Source organism: Rana temporaria, chromosome 3 (genome assembly GCF_905171775.1).
Source record: "Rana temporaria chromosome 3, aRanTem1.1, whole genome shotgun sequence".
Classification (NCBI taxonomy): domain Eukaryota; kingdom Metazoa; phylum Chordata; class Amphibia; order Anura; family Ranidae; genus Rana; species Rana temporaria.
The window spans coordinates 215304027-215323242 of NC_053491.1; the positions used below are offsets into that span (position 1 = coordinate 215304027).

The 19216-nt window shown below is 42.8% G+C and overlaps 1 protein-coding gene across 1 annotated transcript in view; it reads right to left on the reverse strand.

The window, feature by feature from the left end:
• The window catches only part of LOC120932094 (dynein heavy chain 3, axonemal-like), a 216398-nt gene that overhangs the window by 189692 nt on the left and 7490 nt on the right, over nucleotides 1–19216 (reverse strand). The window lies entirely within an intron of this gene.

The following is a 19216-nucleotide window of genomic DNA, read 5'->3' on the forward strand; positions in this document are numbered from 1 at the left end:
TGCATATAACAACACTTCCAGTTCATCTTCTCAGTTTTCACCCTTTTGCGCAAATTACGGGTTTCATCCGAATAGTTTGCCATCCACTTTCCTTCCAAATAATGTTCCTGCTGTTGAGAACTTCTTTTCAATCATAAGAAATACTTTGAATACTCTCCGTTCTAACCTTGAAGCTGCTCAGCTTAGACAGAAGAAATACTATGATTCTCATAGAACAATACCACCTTCATACAAGATTGGAGATTTGGTATGGTTATCCACTCAGAATCTGCGACTTAAGATTCCTTCAAAGAAGCTTGGTCGTCAATACACGGGACCCTTCCCAATTTCTCATATCATCAACAAAAATGCTGTCAGATTACTTCTACCTTCAGATTGGAAGATTCATCCATCTTTCCATGTTTCACTAATTAAGCCTTACAAACCTAATCCCTTTCCAGATAGAGTTCCACAACCTCCTTCTCCAGTTCAAGTCTTTGGTGAGACTGAATACCAGGTAGAGAAGATTCTTGATTCTAGGAAAAGAGGTTCCTCTATCCAATATTTGATTCGTTGGAAAGGTTATTCTCCCACAGATGATTCCTGGGAATGTTCTTCAGATATTCATGCTCCTCTACTCATTAATCAATTTCATCATAGATATCCTGATAAGCCATCTCTTACTAGGCGCCCCGGAGGTGCCCCCTTGAGGAGGGGAGTATGTAACGCCGTCAGCGTTATTCATAATACAGGGAGCGCAGCCTTGTCACTTCCGACAGCTGCGCTCCATTCAGAAAGACGTCCGCGTCACTTCCGGTGCGCGGACGTCTGCACTCCACGCTGGAACGCGGAAGTGTGTTCCAGCATGCGGCGCCCAGCTCAGCTCACAGCCCGGGCTATTTAAACTCCCAGGACTGGCGGCAGGGTGTTCGGATATTCCTGTTGGACCCTGCCGCCACCTGGAACCCCTGAGCCGAGCTACAGAGTCCCTGTAGCACTTCCCTCTCTCAGGACATTGCCTCATAGACCCTGGTCTCAGGAAAGACCCTGGAGACCCTCATACTGAGCACCCCTGCTCCTCCATTCACCTGAACCTCTATCTTTGGGATTTCCTTCAAACTGTTTGCTGGACTCGGTTTATCTAGTTGGTAAAGACACACCACTACTGCATAAGAGATACCACCATCACCTGTGCGGACAATCCAGTTCCAGACTACCTCTTAAGCCGCAAGTATATTCAAACCAAAATGCCATGTTACTAGTGAATGCTGCTTTCTCTCAGGACTGTATGTTTTCACTCTGCCAACTGCATGCTAACTACTATATACTTACTGCATAAGAAATACCACCATCACCTGTGCGGACAATCCAGTTCCAGACTACCTCTTAAACCGCAAGTATATTCAAACCAAGATGCCATATTACTAGTGAATGCTGCTTTCTCTCAAGACTGTATGTTTTCACTCTGTCAACTGCATGCTAGCTACTATATACTTGCAGGAACTATACCAGAGTTACTTCATAAGTGTGGTGATATACTACAGTACCTTCAATATTATTTACATTTATTGTTAAACTCAGTTTGACTAGACTTTATCCTTATAGTCTCTGGACTGTATCCAATTAACCTAATTGATTTAGCTTAAGAGGAATTAAGCTAATACCCATATGCTTTGCTCCCATTAGAGGATATGATGATGTAAACCCCAACCTCTTATTGTTCAGTGAGAGTGACCTGGTGGTTGAAACCTGATAAGCCTCTACAGCTGGGATCCAAAATCTAAGTAGAGTCTTCACATTGACAGGGTCATAACACCATCTTGTAAAGCTCAGCCAGAGCCAGCTTACCTTATCAGGCAGCAGTCCGTCCCACACTGCAAGCTGTGTCCCCGCCTCCCTCTTCTCTCCTCCAGCAGTCGGCATCTCCTGCTTCTGTGTCAAAAAAGCCGCGCTGGAGAAGGGGGCGTGTACAGCGTGTTCCTATTGGCTGAGGGGGCAGTGCAGAGGCGGGGCAGCTATAAACTCTAGATTTTTACATCAAAATAATGTCGGTCTTAGACATTTCAAGAACAGATGTAAAAATACACCGATTCTGAATACTGTTCCTAGTTTTACTGAGGCTGGCCACCCTGATGGGGCCCCCTAGTGGCATGGGGCCCTCGGTCACTGCCCGAATGACCGAATGGTCAGTCCGCCGCTGGCTGGAGGTGTACTTATTCCATTCCAACAGATTCAGAGAAACTTGCCTCATCAGTGCTACAACTGAATATGGCAGAGTGGAGTTGGCAGAATCAGGGCAAGGTTGCAGTCTGCACTCCAACTCTTCCTCATGTCATTACTTTGACCCATTCACCATGCTGACCCTCTTTTCCACAAGAAAAGCCATAAGGTAAACCTTTGACACATTTTAAAGGACTTTCAACCTTATCACTGGAGGTTGTTTTATATAGAAGGAGTAACGTTGGAAAGAGAGGAGCTGGAAGGAGGGGACCTTGGCCTTTTCCTGACAATTGTTAGCATTCAGGTTCTGTCTGCTCCCCACTAGCTGTGTGTTTAAAATGTGTGGCATTTAGTTATATGTTGAAGTTATTTTCATGCTTTATGATTTTGGCCTACTAGATTGACACTACTGTATCTGTCATTATTTGATGAGTATACACCATAACTTTTTATTCTTTTTTTGGGGGGGTGGGGTTGATGTTATCTCCAAAACTTTGAATAAAAATATAAAAAAAATAAAATAAAATGTGTGTTTCTTCATACAGGTTGTATGCAAATAACCAATGACATTGCCACACTTAATACGCTTTAGTTATAGACCACAGATGACTACAGTGTGGTCAACAGTACCCTGCACACATGGAGCTCTACCATGCAGTATAATCGCTGCTCCCTCTATTACTGCAAGCTAATGTTACATCTCTCCCTCACTTTCCTACTCTTCTACATCTAGCACCCAAGTACAGTCCGAAATCTCATTATCATTCCCCTCCTCATCACTGGAGCCAACTTTGCAGTAGTTTTCAGCTGCAGGAACATCTTTGCCAATTGTTTCTCCCTGCCTTTCTCTATACTCCCAATGCTCTCCTCTGCAGCCTCAGATGCATTGTTGTTCATCCTTTTGCAGTAGTTGATGCTGTGCTCAAATAACTCAGCTGAATAGCTTAAATAACTTAGCTGACTCCTCTGTGCCAGTTGGCAGGGCAGAGTTTTGTCTGACAGCAGAAAAAAGGCAAGTGGTCCATCAAGTTTGTCACATTTTTCATAATTTCTTTTACATTTTTTTTTGTCTGAGTATAGATTTATGTTTGTTCCAAGCATGTTTGAATCCATTTACTATTGATTGACTTACTAGAATAGGACACTTTCACAATTGCTAATGATTTCAAGCTACTTTGCAGCTCAGAGGTGGAAGATGGCTTGGTTAGCCACTACTCCACCTCCTCCACATGATCTGAGTGTATAGCACACCCATTGTGAGAAAAGAAACTGACTCTAGATGCTGAACCATTCCTTTTGGGTATATCAGATATTATGTTGTTAATGTGCTGATATTGTTATTGTAGGAAATATTTCCTACTTTTATTAGTGGCCATGGAAACAAGTGTGTGTCAATACCAACTATACTCCTTGCACTCAGTGTACATAAATCAGAAATCAATGTGATACAATAAAAAATTCCAATAAGTGAAAAGGAATTACATATAATAGAATAGGAGGGAAGCTGCACATAATAAAATGTCAGGATATCAACACAAATGGAATTGTAATAAACATATAGATATAACATTATACAGTATTACAAGTGCCTAAAATAAGCGATGCAGCGAATAGTCCACATAAATATTCAAATCAATGTTATAACTAGATCACCTTGTTTTTTTGTTTTTTTTTATAGGGTTCCTGCTTTCAGAAAATGTGTACTTTGTGTGTGTGTGTGTGGGGGGGGGGGGGGGTGCGGGTTACAGTAATTTCTAGCAAAAAAATGCAGATTTTTACATGTGTGCTAACAATGAGCAAATTGCCCTGGTTAAACACTATCTACTAACATAGAGGTGTTAATCACATATATTTGCAAACATATGTGGAAACAACACTGCTTCATCAAAGCCCCTCTCAAGTGTGGCCTCTAACTCTAGAATAAAGTTGGCCCCACAAACAATGAATGGATCACACATATTAAGCATATTGAGCCCAAGTCAAAGAAACAACTCCAGGCCCTGGAAAATAAAACAGTGGAAGTTTCATTTTTCATGTTTTATGTCACACACTATGGGCCAGATTCACAAAGAGATACGACGGTGTATCTACAGATACACCATCGTATCTCTGATTTTTACTGGTCCTATCTATGCACCTGATTCATAGAACCAGTTACGCATAGATAGGGCCGAGATCCGACAGTGTCACACTGTGTTACACTGTCGGATCTTTTTTTGGATTTAAAAATGGCGCCGGGGGCGTTCCCGCTGATTTACACTGAATAATATGTAAATCAGCGAGATACGCAAAATTCACGAACGTACGCGGACCCGACGGTGTGTTCTTACGTCGTTTCCGTAGCGCGGTACCCGTCGTATACTTACCCCTGCTAAAAGCAGGGGTAAGTATTGTTAAGTATGGCCGTCGTTCCCGCGTCGAATTTGAAATTTCCTACGTCGTTTGCGTACGCCGATTCACGAACACGCGCGTCGCAAGTCCCGCTCACGTCGCAACCACTGACGTCCTATTGACGTCAGTGGGAGCAATGCACGCCGGGAAATTCCCCGGACGGCGCATGCGTATTTAAATCGGCGCGGGAGCGCGCCTGATTTAAATAGTACACTCCCCCAGCCGCGGAATTAGAATTCCGCCGGGGGAGTTAGGATCCGCCGTCGCAAGTTTGGAGGTAAGTGTGTTGTGAATTTGACACTTTCCTCACAAACTTGCGAGGGCGGATCTTAAAACACATAGGTTACACGGATCTAAAGATCCGCTAACCTTTGTGAATCTGGCCCTATTTGTGCAATGATTTACCAAGCACACATGTTCAGTAAAAAACAAACAAAAAAAACACAACATTTTCAGGCACACACATGCAATTTATTACACAATTTTGGTAAAAGATGACGTTTTACAGAGTAAATGTCAAGCCTGTGCAATGCTGAAAAACTCAAGTACCCTAAATTTGTGTGAAGCTTTTAGAGATAACCATGATAAATGCCCCTAGAATTATTGCTCTTCCTCGAGCCCATGTGAAGAACCATAACGTGTAGCCCAATCATCGTTTTCAATGTTATGTTAGTATGTGTGTGTCTAGCAGGGCAGGCTCAAATATTTTTAGGGGGTTGGAAGTAACTTTATTTTTTATACTATTTCTCTAAAACTTTATTTATATCACATAGGGGACCAAAATTGTGACAGCCAAAAAGTGACAGTGACAGCTGAACCCAGAAGTGATGTAATGCACATTGCTCATTATTATTATTATTACTAGATAAGGGAGATCAGAAAATGGATGTTCACTTGCCTCCCTGCATGTTACATAAAGGAATCAGCCATGGGGTTTCTGGGCCATCAGGTGGGAGAGCAGAGCACAGAAAACATGGCGGGGGCATGCGGGGGTTGGGCAAATGTATCAGGAGTGTGTGGGTGCAATCAGGCAGCTGTATAGAATTTAATTTCTTCCACCTGATAGCTGGCAATTTAAATGCCAAGAAATATATTTATTTTCATTATGCTGGTACCAGTCGTATATGGTGCACTAAAACGTATTTTTATATTTCCAGTGATATACACATTTAGCTTTAAAATACAGCTGTTTTAACATTTGGACAATTAAATTCACTCTGGTACCAAGTCTCGCTTTGATGGTACCAATCAAGTTTAGTCAAGTAAAAAAAAAAACACATTTAAATGATCATAAACATTTCAAAGAAATGCCATGAAAAATGCCAGCAGTGTAAAAGAGGCACTGATATAACTGACAAGCACAAATGAATCTATCTGGAAAATGATAACAGAAATTCATTCTTCTGAAGGTGACAGGTAGTGTAGATGAAAATAAAATTTTGTAAAGACAAGAAGAAACAACTTCACAAAATAGGGAGGCAAAATTCAAATGGCAAAATGCTATAATTCAACATGTCATGTACTGAAAAGACTTGATATCCAACATAATGTTTACATTATTTAGTGATGAGAGAAATTGTAAAAATAGACACTTTCCAAATTTCCAAATGTGAAAATTTGTGCAGTTTGAATCAAATCTAAATTCAGACAATTCTCAATCTAGTCCTATACTATCATGGCTTGTTTGAGCATGTGGCTGAGTATATATTGTAGTTGCTATTTTTGCATGACGAGAAATACATGCATAATAATGTGGAAACAAAGCTCGCTATCAGTTATTCTGACTATCTAGACTCCATCTGCTCTGTGAATGCCTTTATTTATCATTCTGTCTTGCCAAGATTTCCAACCTAGCATTCCTGTTTGATTTATCTAGTGTGATTCCTGCCAGCCCTGACGACTGCCACTTTCCTGAGTAGGGATGAAGTGTGGGCCGAAGTAGAAATAAGTCCATACTTTGTGTAGCATTTGACAAATTGGAGACTATGGCCCGTATTCACAAAGCACTTGCACCTACGTATCTCGAGATACGCCTCGTAAGTGAAAATATGCGCCGTCATATCTATGCGCCGGACTCAGAAACTAAGATACGCCTGAAAATAGGCTTCATCCGACCGACGTAACTTGCCTACGCCTGCGTAGAGTGGGTGCATATTTACGCTGGACGTATTTGGCGCTCTTATTGATTTTCTATTCACATATGTAAATGAGGGAGATACGCTGATTCACGAACGTCCGTCCGTCCGACGCAGTGCGCGTAAAGTCATATGTCCGGCGTAAAGTTATGCCCCATAAAGGAGGTGTAACTCAGCAGCATCCATGCAAAGGTCTGCACCAGGGAACTCAAGCCGTCGTATTTTACGTAGTTTACGTTGGACGTGAATATGGCTGGGCGTAGGTTACGTTCACGCCGTAGGCAGTGATCCGTCGTATCTTAGGGAGTAGATCCGATGTGATTCTGAGCATGCGCACTGGGATGCGTCCACGGGAAGGCGCATGCACCGTTCATTATACGTATCTGTCTGAGACTCAGCCCATCATTTGCATGGGGTCACGCCTCATTTACATGGCTCACGCCCACTTCCACCTATGCTGGCTTACTCCTAGGAAACCCAGCGCAGATTTGGCAGCACTGGCTTTGTGAATCCAGTGCTTGCCTCTCTGCGCTGTGTCGGCATAGCGTAAAGAAGATATGCTACGGCGGCATAAATATGCGCCGCTGTTTGTGAATCCGGGCCTATAAATATTTCTTATTTTTATCAATCCATGCAGCTGCATCAGATGAGCTAAAACGGGGTCTTTTCCCTTGCAATAATCCTTAGCCATGCAGTTTAAACCGTAGCATATGACACTTTCCTGGAATTTAGCCCCTTTTATTTGCTCCTCTGCAGTAAATTGTGGTCATAGTGATATCTTTATATAATTGATCGTATTATACTCAAGGCAGTGTATTCTCATAAGAACAGTACCTCTTTCCTTATAGTTAATAAAGTGGTCAGGCTTGATTTGGCATTCCCCAAGGTGGAGGGGGTGGTTCAGCACACATGACATGAGCCCTCTTCACTGCAAACACAGAGAGAAGCCATACTCTGATACAGTATATTATCCCTCTCAACCCTTTTCAGAACTTCAACAAATCTAATGTTGTTCAAATGCAGTCTATTTACAGTGGTATTCATTTTATAATATTTATCATTTGCCTTTTGCCTAAAATGATGCATATCTTGATTTAAAGAGTATATCAGTGTAGACAACCTTATGAGCCTAGTGTACTGAAAAATGTCAGACAGGGCTGCCATTGCATTAAAGCCCTCTCTCTAGTTTCTCCTCATACACTTTAACTCCCCTATCCACTTTAATTTTCTGGAAGAGAAGCAGTTTAACCTTAAGCTGCATAGGGAGTTTTTCACTGTCAGGGCGATACAGATATGGAACTCCCTTCTACAATCGGTGGTGTCGGCAGGAAGTACAGATAGTTTTAAAAGACTCTTGGGTGGGAATCCTAGCGGAAACAATATATGGGGATATGGGAAATGAAAAACACACACACCTACACAGGTTGAACTGGATGGACTGTTGTTTTTTTTCAACCTTACCAACTATGTAACTCTGGATGGAGGAGCACAGGAGCACCTTTGGAGCACTCTAACTGATACAGGGAGAACTTGTTCTGCTGAAGAAAACAGACTTACTGGCTGGATCACCAGGTGAAAATAAAGTAAAGGAAGTGTAAAAAAAAACTAATGCAGTCATGGAATCTAAGAAATGATAAGCTGCAATATAATAAATATGTTCTTTGGGCTTAAAGTGAAAGTAAAACATCCTATACTTTACAGCCAAGGAAGCTGTCATCTTAGCCTCTGCTTGATCTGCAGTTGACATGGTGCTGCACATGTGATCAGTTATGACACCAGCCATTTAATGGCTTGACATTTCAAGGGCACGGGAAACACGAGATGTGCCAGAGGGCACGGGGTCACTCATAAACATCATTGGGTAACCCTGGGCTTTCTCCTTGCATCAGAGAGGGGGCGGGGGTCACCTACGCATGTGATGGGTGGCCCCGCCCTCAGCTACAAAACAGCTGTCACACCAAGCGAGCGTCATTCGGCCAGGTGCCTCCTATGAGGCAGTATCATTCTTAGCATCTGTTTTTTTTTCTCTGTATCGCTCGAGAGTGGATTACATTGTTGGAACCCTTTTTTTTCTTTTTAATAAAGAACTGTCCCAAACTGTTTCCTGTGGTTTTTAACATTTTTACACTTTATTTTGTGAAATGGTAGAGGTACAATGTACCCCATTACCAATTCACATAGGGGGGCAGCATCTGGGGGTCCCCTTTGTTAAAGGGGCTTCTAGATTCCCAATAAGCCCCCACACCTGCAGACCCCCACAACCACTGGGCAAGGGTTGTGGGCATAAGGCTCTTGTCCCCATCAACATGGGGACATCCTCCCCATGTTGAGAGCATGTGGCCTGGTATGGGTCAGGGGGGCGCTCTCTCATCCCCCCTTCTTTTCCTGCGGCCTGCCAGGTTGCATGCTCGGATAAGGGTCTGGAATGGATTTTTGGGGGGAAACCCACGCCATTTTTTAAAAATGTTGGTGCATTGTTCCCCTTAAAATCCATGCCAGACCTGAAGGGTTAAAGGAATATTTCACTTTTATTGTTTCACTTTAAGCATTATTAAAATCACTGCTCCCGAAAAAACTTTAGTTTTTAAAACTGTTTTTGCATTGATACATGTCCCCTGGGGCAGGACCCAGGTCGCCAAACATTTTTTAGGACAATAACTTAGATTATGAGCCTTTTAAATTAGCACTTTTGATTTCTCCCATAGACTTTTAAAGGGTGTTCCGCTGCTTTTAGAATTTGCCGCTAACACCCCAAATTGTTCGCTGTTCGGCGAACAGGCAATGTTCGAGTCGAACTCATGTTCGACTTAAACAGATAGCCCATCCCTAGTCAGAATCAAAGAAAGAATGCAGGTCAATTACTGTACCAGTAACCACATAAGTTCCCAGACTTTTCAATCCCCTTGAGTTCCAGAGCAATATTTTTTATTTATTTTTTCAATTTAATGATTTCTCAGTATATTATTTAGGGTTTTAATCTACCCTAATGTATTACACTTTTTTGGAATAGATAGTGATTTAACTTGGTAGTTACCTCCAAATGCATATTTTAGAAAAAACATTTAAGATTGGATTTTGTTTTGACAGTGTATTGTTCCAACAATAAAGCAGTAGCAGCAAGTAGTGTTCATGGCAATTTGGCATACAGTGAAAGAAAAAAGTAGGATAATTTGCAAATGCCTGGTCAACAATAGCAACATATAGCTAATAATAATAGGATTTTTTTTAATACAGCTTACCTGTAAAATCCTTTTTCTTGGGGATACATCACGGGACACAGAGTCTTAAATACTTAATGGGTTATGTAGTCACCACAGGTGGTTGGACACCGGTTAACCCAATTAAAATTGAGTTCCTCCCCTATATAACCCCTCCCAAATGGAGAGTGCCTCAGTTTTGTGTGTTCCACGTTTAACTCTGAAGAGGGGTGGGCGTTCTGTGTCCCGTGATGTATTCCCAAGTAAAGGATTTTACAGGTAAGCTGTATTAAACAAATCCTATTTTCTTGATCATACATCACAGGACACAGAGCCTTAATTACTTAATGAGATGTCCCATAGCAATGCTAAAATTGAGGGGAGGGAGACACAGATCAGAAATAAGACCGCCATCTGGCCAGAGGATCTATACTGCTGCCTGCAGTACACTACGCCCAAAGGCGGCATCCTCATACCATTTCACATTTACCTGGTAAAACTTAGTAAATGTATGGACCAAAGACCAAGTAGCAGCCTTACAGATCTTAGCCATGGAGGTCTGGTGATGCACTGCCCATGAAGCACTAACTGCTTTAGCTGAGTGCGCCTTCACCTGAAAAGTAGGAATCTTTTTTTCTAAACATAGGCCTGGATAATGATTTGTCAAATCCAATCTGCAATAGTAGATTTTGATGCTGCCTGGCCCTTCCCTGGGGCCTGGCAGAATAACAGACAATCAGTCTTACGTATATGAGTCGTAGCTTGCAGATAAACTTTCTCCGGTCTTACAACATTTATAGAGCGTAGACCTTCTTCCTCCGCAGACTGTGGATCTGGAAAAAAGACGGTAAGACTATATCTTGATTCAGATGAAATCCTGAAACCACCTTAGGTAAAAGGTCAGGTGAGGACACAGCACCACCCTGTCTTAATAAATAATCATATACGGTTCTTTACAGAAAGATACCCTCTTTGCCGAGGATATGGCTACAAGAAACAGTTTCTTTGTCAAAAAGACTTAAGAAGCATGGTGTAATGGTTCAAAAGGTAGCTTCTGTAAAACAGATAATACCAAATTCAAATCCCATGGGCACACAGGAGACTTAGCCGGCGGATTCAAGTGCAGTGCTCCCTGAACAAGGCCCAGACTAGGGAATGTGAGGCAAGCGGTTTTTGAAAGAATATCAACAAGGCCAAGATCTGGCCTTTGATAGTGCTCAAGGCCAACTTCATATTTAAGCCCAACTGAGGGAAAGAATCCTATTAATGGCATACTTCCTAGGATGCCCCTTCTGGGTTCACACCAGGAAACATATACCTTCCAGATTCTGAAGTAGATGAGCCTGGAGGCCGGATTCCTAGCATTAACCAGAGTGGATAGGACTGGACCTGAGAGCCCACGTTTCCTCAGAATGTGGGTCTCAACAGCCAAACTGTAAATTTAGACTTTGTAAGGCAGGATGGAATATTGGACCCTGCGATAGCAGGTCCGAACGTAGTGGGAGAACCCAAGGTCTACCTACTGACATCCTTGCGATTTCTACGTACCAGGGTCTCCTGGGCCAAGCCAGGGTGATCAAAATCACTGGCTTTCCGTCCCTCTTGACTTTCTGAAGGAATCGTGGGAAAAGCGGAACTGGAGGGGACTGGAGGCAACGCATAATCAGAGAATAGCGATCCCATGAGATTGTCAGGGCATCTGACCCTTGTCCAGCTTGCGTTGAGCCAGGAAGCCAACGGGTCCGCATTTGGGGTACCCCATTTCTGACATATGATTTGAAATATGTCAGAAATATATAAAAACATTCTCCTGGACTCTGCTGCTGGCGGGTTAAAAAATCCGCCTGCCAATTTTTTACCCCTGGAATAAAGACTGCAGACAGGCGAGGATATGCCTTTCTGCACAGACCAAGATGTAATTCACCTCTTTTTGGTCATCCAGACTTCTGGTGCCTCTTTGGTGATTGATATAGGCCACTGCTGTAGCATTGTCGGACTGAATCCGAACAGGCCAACCCTGCAGTCTGTAAGACCAAACTCTGAGGGCCAGATGAATTGCCCGAATCTTCAGAATGTTGATGGGATGGAGCTTTTCGACTCTGGACCACTTCCCCTGGACAGATGCTTCTTCTAGCACTGCCCCCAGCCAAGAAGGCTGGCATCTGTGGTCACAACTTTCCAGGTAACCGGAGTGAAGGATTTTCCTTCTGACAGATTTTGGGGGAGCAACCACCAATTGAGGCTCTGGTGAACCTTTGGAGATAAGATCATAGGAAGGTCCATGGCCTGAACATCTTTGTTCCAAGCTGACAGAATTCTGCCCTGTAACGGCCCTGAGTGAAACTGGGTGTAAGGAACAGCCTCGAATGAGGCTAACATCTTCCTCAATAACCTCATGCATAGACGGATGGAAGGCCTTCTCTTTGCCTTTATCACTCGGACCAAGTCTCCTATGGCTTTTGCCTTTGGCTTGGGAAGTAATACCTTGCTTCAGGACATGTCTATAATCATGCCCATGCCTTCTTTGAGGCTGCAAGGAGGATTTCCCCATATTGAGGACCCAGCCTGGGTACTCTAAATATTCCACTGTGCTGTGTACATAGTGGCCAAAACGTACAGTGGACTAATCTATGATCAACAGATTTTCCAGATAGGCTGTTACTGCTATGCCTCATGCCCTTAGTCTTGCCAGGGACTGGGCCAGTATTTTTGTGAACACTCAAGGTGCTGTAGCCAGTCCGAAAGGAAGGGCCACAAACTGAAAGTGGTGCTGAACCATCGAAAACCTTAGAAACCTTTGGTGAGTGGGAAATATTGGCACATGCAGATATGCATTTCTGATGTCTATTGATGCCAGAAATTCTCCTCCCTGAAGGGTGGAAACAACTGAATGGAAAGACTCCATGCGGAAGGAGCGAATGTTCAGAAACTGATTCAGGCCTTTCAGATCCAGGATAGGTCTGACATCCGTTTGGTTTTGGAACCGTGAAAGGTTTGAGTAAAACCCTGATCCTCTGGGACTAACTCTACAATTACCCCTTGGGACAACAGGTGTTCCAAGGCCAACTGTAAAGGCCTTTTTTTTCTGGATCTCTGGCAACTCTTTATCTCAGAAAATGGGGTGGCGGAAGTTCTCTGAATTCTAGCTTGTAGCCTGAGGACACTGTGGAGATGACCCAATTGTCCTGAACTTTGTTCCGCCAATCGTTTGAAAATTGCAGCAGCCTTCCCGCCACTCAGCTGAGCGGGGGCATTCCTTCATAGGGAAGTTTTGGGGGTCTGCTTAGACTTTGAACCCCAAGTCCTTTGAAGGAGGTTTACTCTTTTTAACCGGCAACAGAGTATACTTGCCTCCGGTAAACTTATGGATGTATATATCCCAGGTCATCCCCAAACAGGCGACCTTCCCCAAAAGGGACCGCTGCCAAGTATCTTTTGCAAGAAATCTCGGCCTCCCAATGTTTTAACCAAAGGGACCTGCACATGTGTACCTGCAGGAGATTCAAGTGGGATGCTTGCTGAACAGAGTCCATAATCGCATCAACCGCAAAACACAAGGCCTTAAGATGGTCCTCATAAACCTCAATCTCCTGTGTAGGGAGGAGGTTAATGATTTGCTTCCTTTGTTCTTTGAGGAACTGACATACACCAGTGACTGCAACTTCAGGTTGTACTACAGCCCCAGTCATGGAAGATGAGGCTTTCAATAGGGATGCCAGCTTTTTATCAGTTGGATCCTTAAAGCCCTAATCATTGTCTATAGGACAGGTCAGGCTTTTGTTTGCACAAGAAATAGCTGCATCTATAGCAGGTACCCCCCATTTGTTAGTGAAACCTTCCTCCATAGGATAAAGGAGGGAAAAAAACTGCTTAGGAGAATAAACAGTTTATCTGGGTGAATCCAGTCATCATACATCAGTTTATCCAGCAAGGGATGAACTGGAAAGGCGCATGCAGCCTGCGTGGATTTCCGAGATCCCAAAGAGGAAACAGAGGACATAGAAGCTACCACAGGAGGCAATTTGTGGTGGCAAGTACAATCTCTGCATAATATTGCACCTGCGTCCTTAGTGACTGAGAGGTAGCAGGAATCCTCTCATCCTCTGAGTCCTCAGACTGCACATGATCCTCATCTCCAGAGAGGGATTTTTCACCCTCAGAAGGCTCATCTGATGAGAGAGCCAGAGCAGATGAAGGGGATCTACCCTGTTTTCTCCTATTATTCAAGGATGTTGTGACAATATTAGCAATCCTTCTTTCTAAGCCATTCAAAGCAACTTTAAAAGTGTCCTCAGTGATGTATACAGGAGCTACCATAGGAAAAGCTGCAAAAAAACCAGACTGGGGCTTATCCTGTGAGGCTGCTATCAGGCTGACAGAGGGGGATGGTAAACTGCAGGCAAGCTCAGATTTCTTAGCCATAAGCGGAGATTTCCTGATGCATCTTTACCAGCCCTTCCCCCTCTTCTCGGGGACATAGTCCTTACTGTAAAGCAAAGGTACTATCCAAAAAAAATGCAATCACTGTTGTGTTATAGTCTTACAATATATGAGCTCACTGCACAACCTGATGCCAAGTAGGAGTCTTGGTTTGCCTGGTTCAATCCACAGGGATGCTTACAGCCCACAGCTCTGTGTCCATGGCGCTTACAGAAGGCTTCTGGCGTGCTGGGCTTTAATCAGCCTCTTGGCGCCTGCACACAGATGTGCCGTGTCCGCACATGGGCACGTGCAACCACGGCCCCCCTCTCCATCTGCCCATTTAGACAGCATAAAAATGCGCTCCCAGGGAGACGAAGAGGAGGGGGAGAGATTACTGGGGCATCATTGGGAGACCCCTGTATGCGTTTTGTGGCAGAGCCTGCAGTGGAAGGAGGTGAGTGGTGTTTTTTATTGGCCGACTTCACTGAGCTTGTTCCTGGATGGCTTATGTAAGAATACACCAGGTATGCACTTATTACCTCCAGTGGTGAAAACCAGGAAAATACATCCTACTCACAGAAGATAATAACAAAATAAATGATCCTCTTCTTACCTTATCCACGCCGCAGGAAAAGCTACTAAACGTAGTTCCAGCTTTCACCCATCACATCGGGCAAGTTGTGCCAACCTTCAGGTTTTTTTCCGAGAAAACCTCACACCTGGACCTGTAGAAGACTCTTCCAGAAACGTTTCGTGCCACAGATGTATTAGTACACCAAAGTCTGGATCCCAGAGCCCAGACCTCCGCAGAGAGACATTACAGGCAAAACTTGTTTCTTCTTACACAAGGCCCAGGTACCAACCATCTTAGGCCTTTAATATCAGCCTGAGGAATGGATCCGGTTATGGCTCCTAGGTCTCCGCAGCCAGACCATCAAAAGAGCATTTTTCTTCTTAGCATATGTTGAACGTGACCAACCACCTTAAACACTGGCGAAAAAAATTGAGGTACTCTCCATTTGGGAGGGGTTATATAGGGGAGGAACTCAATTTTAATTGGGTTAACCAGTGTCCAATCACCTGTGGTGACTACATAACCCATTAAGTAATTAGGGCTCTGTGTCCCATGATGTATGATCAATAAAGATGTTTTTTTGTAATGTACCATTGCACAACTAGTCCTGCTTAAAATTAACCTGAGAGTTTACCTATGGTCTAATGCAGTCTCAGGATCATAGAGCAGCCAACTCCAGGTGTATAATTGCATAATTGGTTTATGTGCAGAGTGCTTAAATTTCCCTAAAGGTGCTCTATAATGCAATGTCCAGCACATATTTTATGGTCAATCTCTACTTGCCCTTCTCTTCAAGCCATCCCTTTGGATAGAGCACATTATTCACAAATCATCCTCCTCATGGGCCAATATGAATGTAGGCTGTGGTAGTGGGGGGATAGAGAAAGGTAGACCGTGTATGAAGCATGGAATCTGTTGCAAGTATTTGAATGATGAACATATTTTTAGGATACCTAGGCACTATTAAAGCAGTTGTAAAGGCTCACGCTTTTTTTTTTACCTTAGGTATAAAACGTTCTGTATGCTGCACCCCCCCACACACTCACCCTTAATAATTACCTGAGCCCCATCTCAATCCAGCAATGTGCACGAGAGCAGCAGCTCTCCTGGATATCTTCCTCCTCATTGGCTGAGACAACATCAGGAGCCAATGGCTTCCGCTACTGTCAATCATAGCCACTGAGCAATAAGGAGAGAGCGGGGCTAAGCCATGCTCCATGTGTGAATGGACACAAAGAGCAGGGGCTTGGTAGCGAGCCTGCTCGGGTGCCCCCATAGCAAGCCGCTTGCTTTTTAAAACTCAAAAAATAAAAAAGAAGTTAGGTGGTTCCAGTGCTTAAATGTTATGTATATTTGAAAAAGGAGTTAAATTAAATTCTAGCATTGCCTCAAATCTAATAATGTATACAGTAATAGACTTCTGTATAGATTTATGATGAAGATTTGTTGATACACCATATAAAACAGGAAATGGCAAAGCTGTTATAAATAGAAAAGCAAATGTTTGGTCATTTCTGATATCTGATAAGGAACATTTACAATGTATCATTATTTGACATACTGAAATAAGCAGTTGATTTGTATAACATCCATGAAAATGTAATCTTAACAAATACAAAATCAGAAGCCATTAAAACACTTTAAATACCCCACAGAATCCATGACACCACATTAATTAAACTATGCTCAACACTGAGCACAGTAACTCATATTTATCTCCACAGATTTAGAAGTGACAGATGATCATCATTAAGGAGATGACAACATGATGTATCTGACATTAACTGTGAAATTTGAGCTAATTTCTTTCTCAGGTAATGACACCTAGAAACAGTGTATTACTTTTTTTAAATTTATAAATTACGGTTTACTTTTAAAAAAGGTTTGAAAAAAATCCCCATAAATATATGTGCCAATGTTTTATAACTTTACTATGACAGCTTCCCACAAACATATTTGTCAGTGAAACACAATTTGTTAATCACTTTCACTCTTTGTAAAAAGATTGACTGAAGAACATTGTCAGTCCCAGATCCTATGATTGATCTTAGCTCAAATCATTAAAGTGATTGTATTAGTGCAAAAGGACAACACAATTGAGTAACCCTAGATGTAGGGGGTTACTCTTAAAATCCTTCCCTAAAAATGTAACTGTTGGTGCACATAGAAAAAGTATTATGGACAGTACCCAACTGAGCTAAAGTTGTCAACACTTTTGATAAAGGCTACTAATATAAACATAGTTTCTTTCATTCTAGCTATGAATAGCTGCATGCTAATGACATAGAAGCAACCACCACAAATGTATGCTTTACAAAATGTTATAAATTGTAAAGAAATCATTTTTTAATCACAATTTATTAATAACTAAATAAGGAACTTGCTTATTAGATTAACAAAATATCAGATTAACAATGAGAACAAAATGATACAAAGCACTTAAAATTGGTATTGCCTTTTTTACTGTATTGCATCAAAATCTAAAGTCGGCCATAGACAGTTTGAATCTCAGCAGGTTCAGCAGGAACTTGGGTACAACCAGCCTGTCATACATATGATTATTGCTAGCAGCAGGGGCGGCTTCCTCCAGATCTGTGCTGGGAAAATATAATGGCTCTGCTGGAAGGAAGCCCTCTTTAACACTGACTGTGTTGATGGGGAATTAAGAAATTTTCTTTCCTGCAAATTTGCAGGAAATTTGCTCCGTCAATGGCTTATGTAACATTTGCACTGTCTTTTTTATTAGAATATTCCTATATTGCACTGAAATCTAGTGTATTGTTTTTTTTAAAAAAAACTTTCAATCTGATCTATGAGTACATTGGACACATATGTAAATTACTACAGTTTTCAAGATTTAGGCTGGGTTCACACTTAAGATCACAGCGGCTCACAGCAGGAGACGGTATGTCTCCATTCACCGTTTCAGGTCCGATTTCAGCCCAAATGTTGGGCTGAATTCAGACCTGAAACAGACCAAAAGACGCACAGGGCTCCTGTGCAATTCGCACTGGAGCTGCTTCAGAGATGTTTGAACTGGCTCCATAGGGAGCCGGTCACAATCTCCATCTATGGGAATTGGAATGCGGGGAAACACACATCCAATTCGCACTGTATAATACAGATATTTGCACCCACTTCCAGCAATAGACTCCCCCCCCCCCACTGATGTCTTATGGGAAACATACTGGTCCCAGGAGACAGTGGGGACCAGTAAGGACGGGCCGCACCGTTTGCGCATGCGCAGTAGGAAACTGGCCACTTCACTTCCTGATTTCCTCACCGAGGATGGCAGTGGGGGCAGCCGAAAGACAAGCGATCGCTCAGCTTTGGCTGCCAACATCGCGAGCGCACTGTGTCCATTTATTAAAAGTCAGCAACTGCAGAATTTGCGGTGGACCTCTGCTTTAAACTCTTCTGGGAAGGCTGTCCATAAGGTTTAGGGAATCAATGGGGAATCAATGGGAATGTTTGACCATTCTTCCAGAAGTACATTTGTAAGGTCAGGCACTGATGTGGACGAGAGGGCATGGCTCGCAGTCTCCACTCGAATGCATCCCAAAGGTGTTTGTGCAGGCCAGTCAATTGTGTCCACCCCAAACTCACTCATCCATGTCTTTATGGACCTTGCTTTGTGCAATGGTGCACAGTCATGTTGGACAGAAAGAGGACATCCCTCAACTGTTCTCACAAAGGTGAGAGCATGAAATTGTACAAAATGTCTTGGCACGTTGACGCCCTAAGAGTCCCCTTTACTGGAACTAAGGGGCCAAGCCCAAACCCAACCCCGAAAAAAAAAAATGAAAAACAACCCCACAAAGCAAGGTCCATAAAGAAATGGAGGAGCGAGTTTGGGGTGGAGGAACTTGACTGGCCTGCACAGAGTTATAACCTCAACCCGGAACACCTTTGGGATGAATAAAAGCAGAGGTTGCGAGCCAGGCCTTCTCGAACACATCAATGCCTGACCTCACAAATGCGCTTCTTGAAGAATGGTCAAACATTCCCATAGACACACTCCTTAACCTTGTGGACAGCCTTCCTAGAAGAGTTGGAACTGTTATAGATGCAAAGGAACTCAATATTGAACCCTATGGGCGAGGACTGGGATGCCATTAAAGTTCCTGTGCGGGTAAAAGTAGGTGTCCCAATACTTTTGGTAATATAGTGTATATTCACTATTTAAAAAATAATGATTTACATAATTGTTTAAGCAAACTTACTGTACTTATGTAATTAAATATACTGTATAGCAAAAAAAGTGGAAGTTTCAACTTCTGTTTATACTTATGACCTTT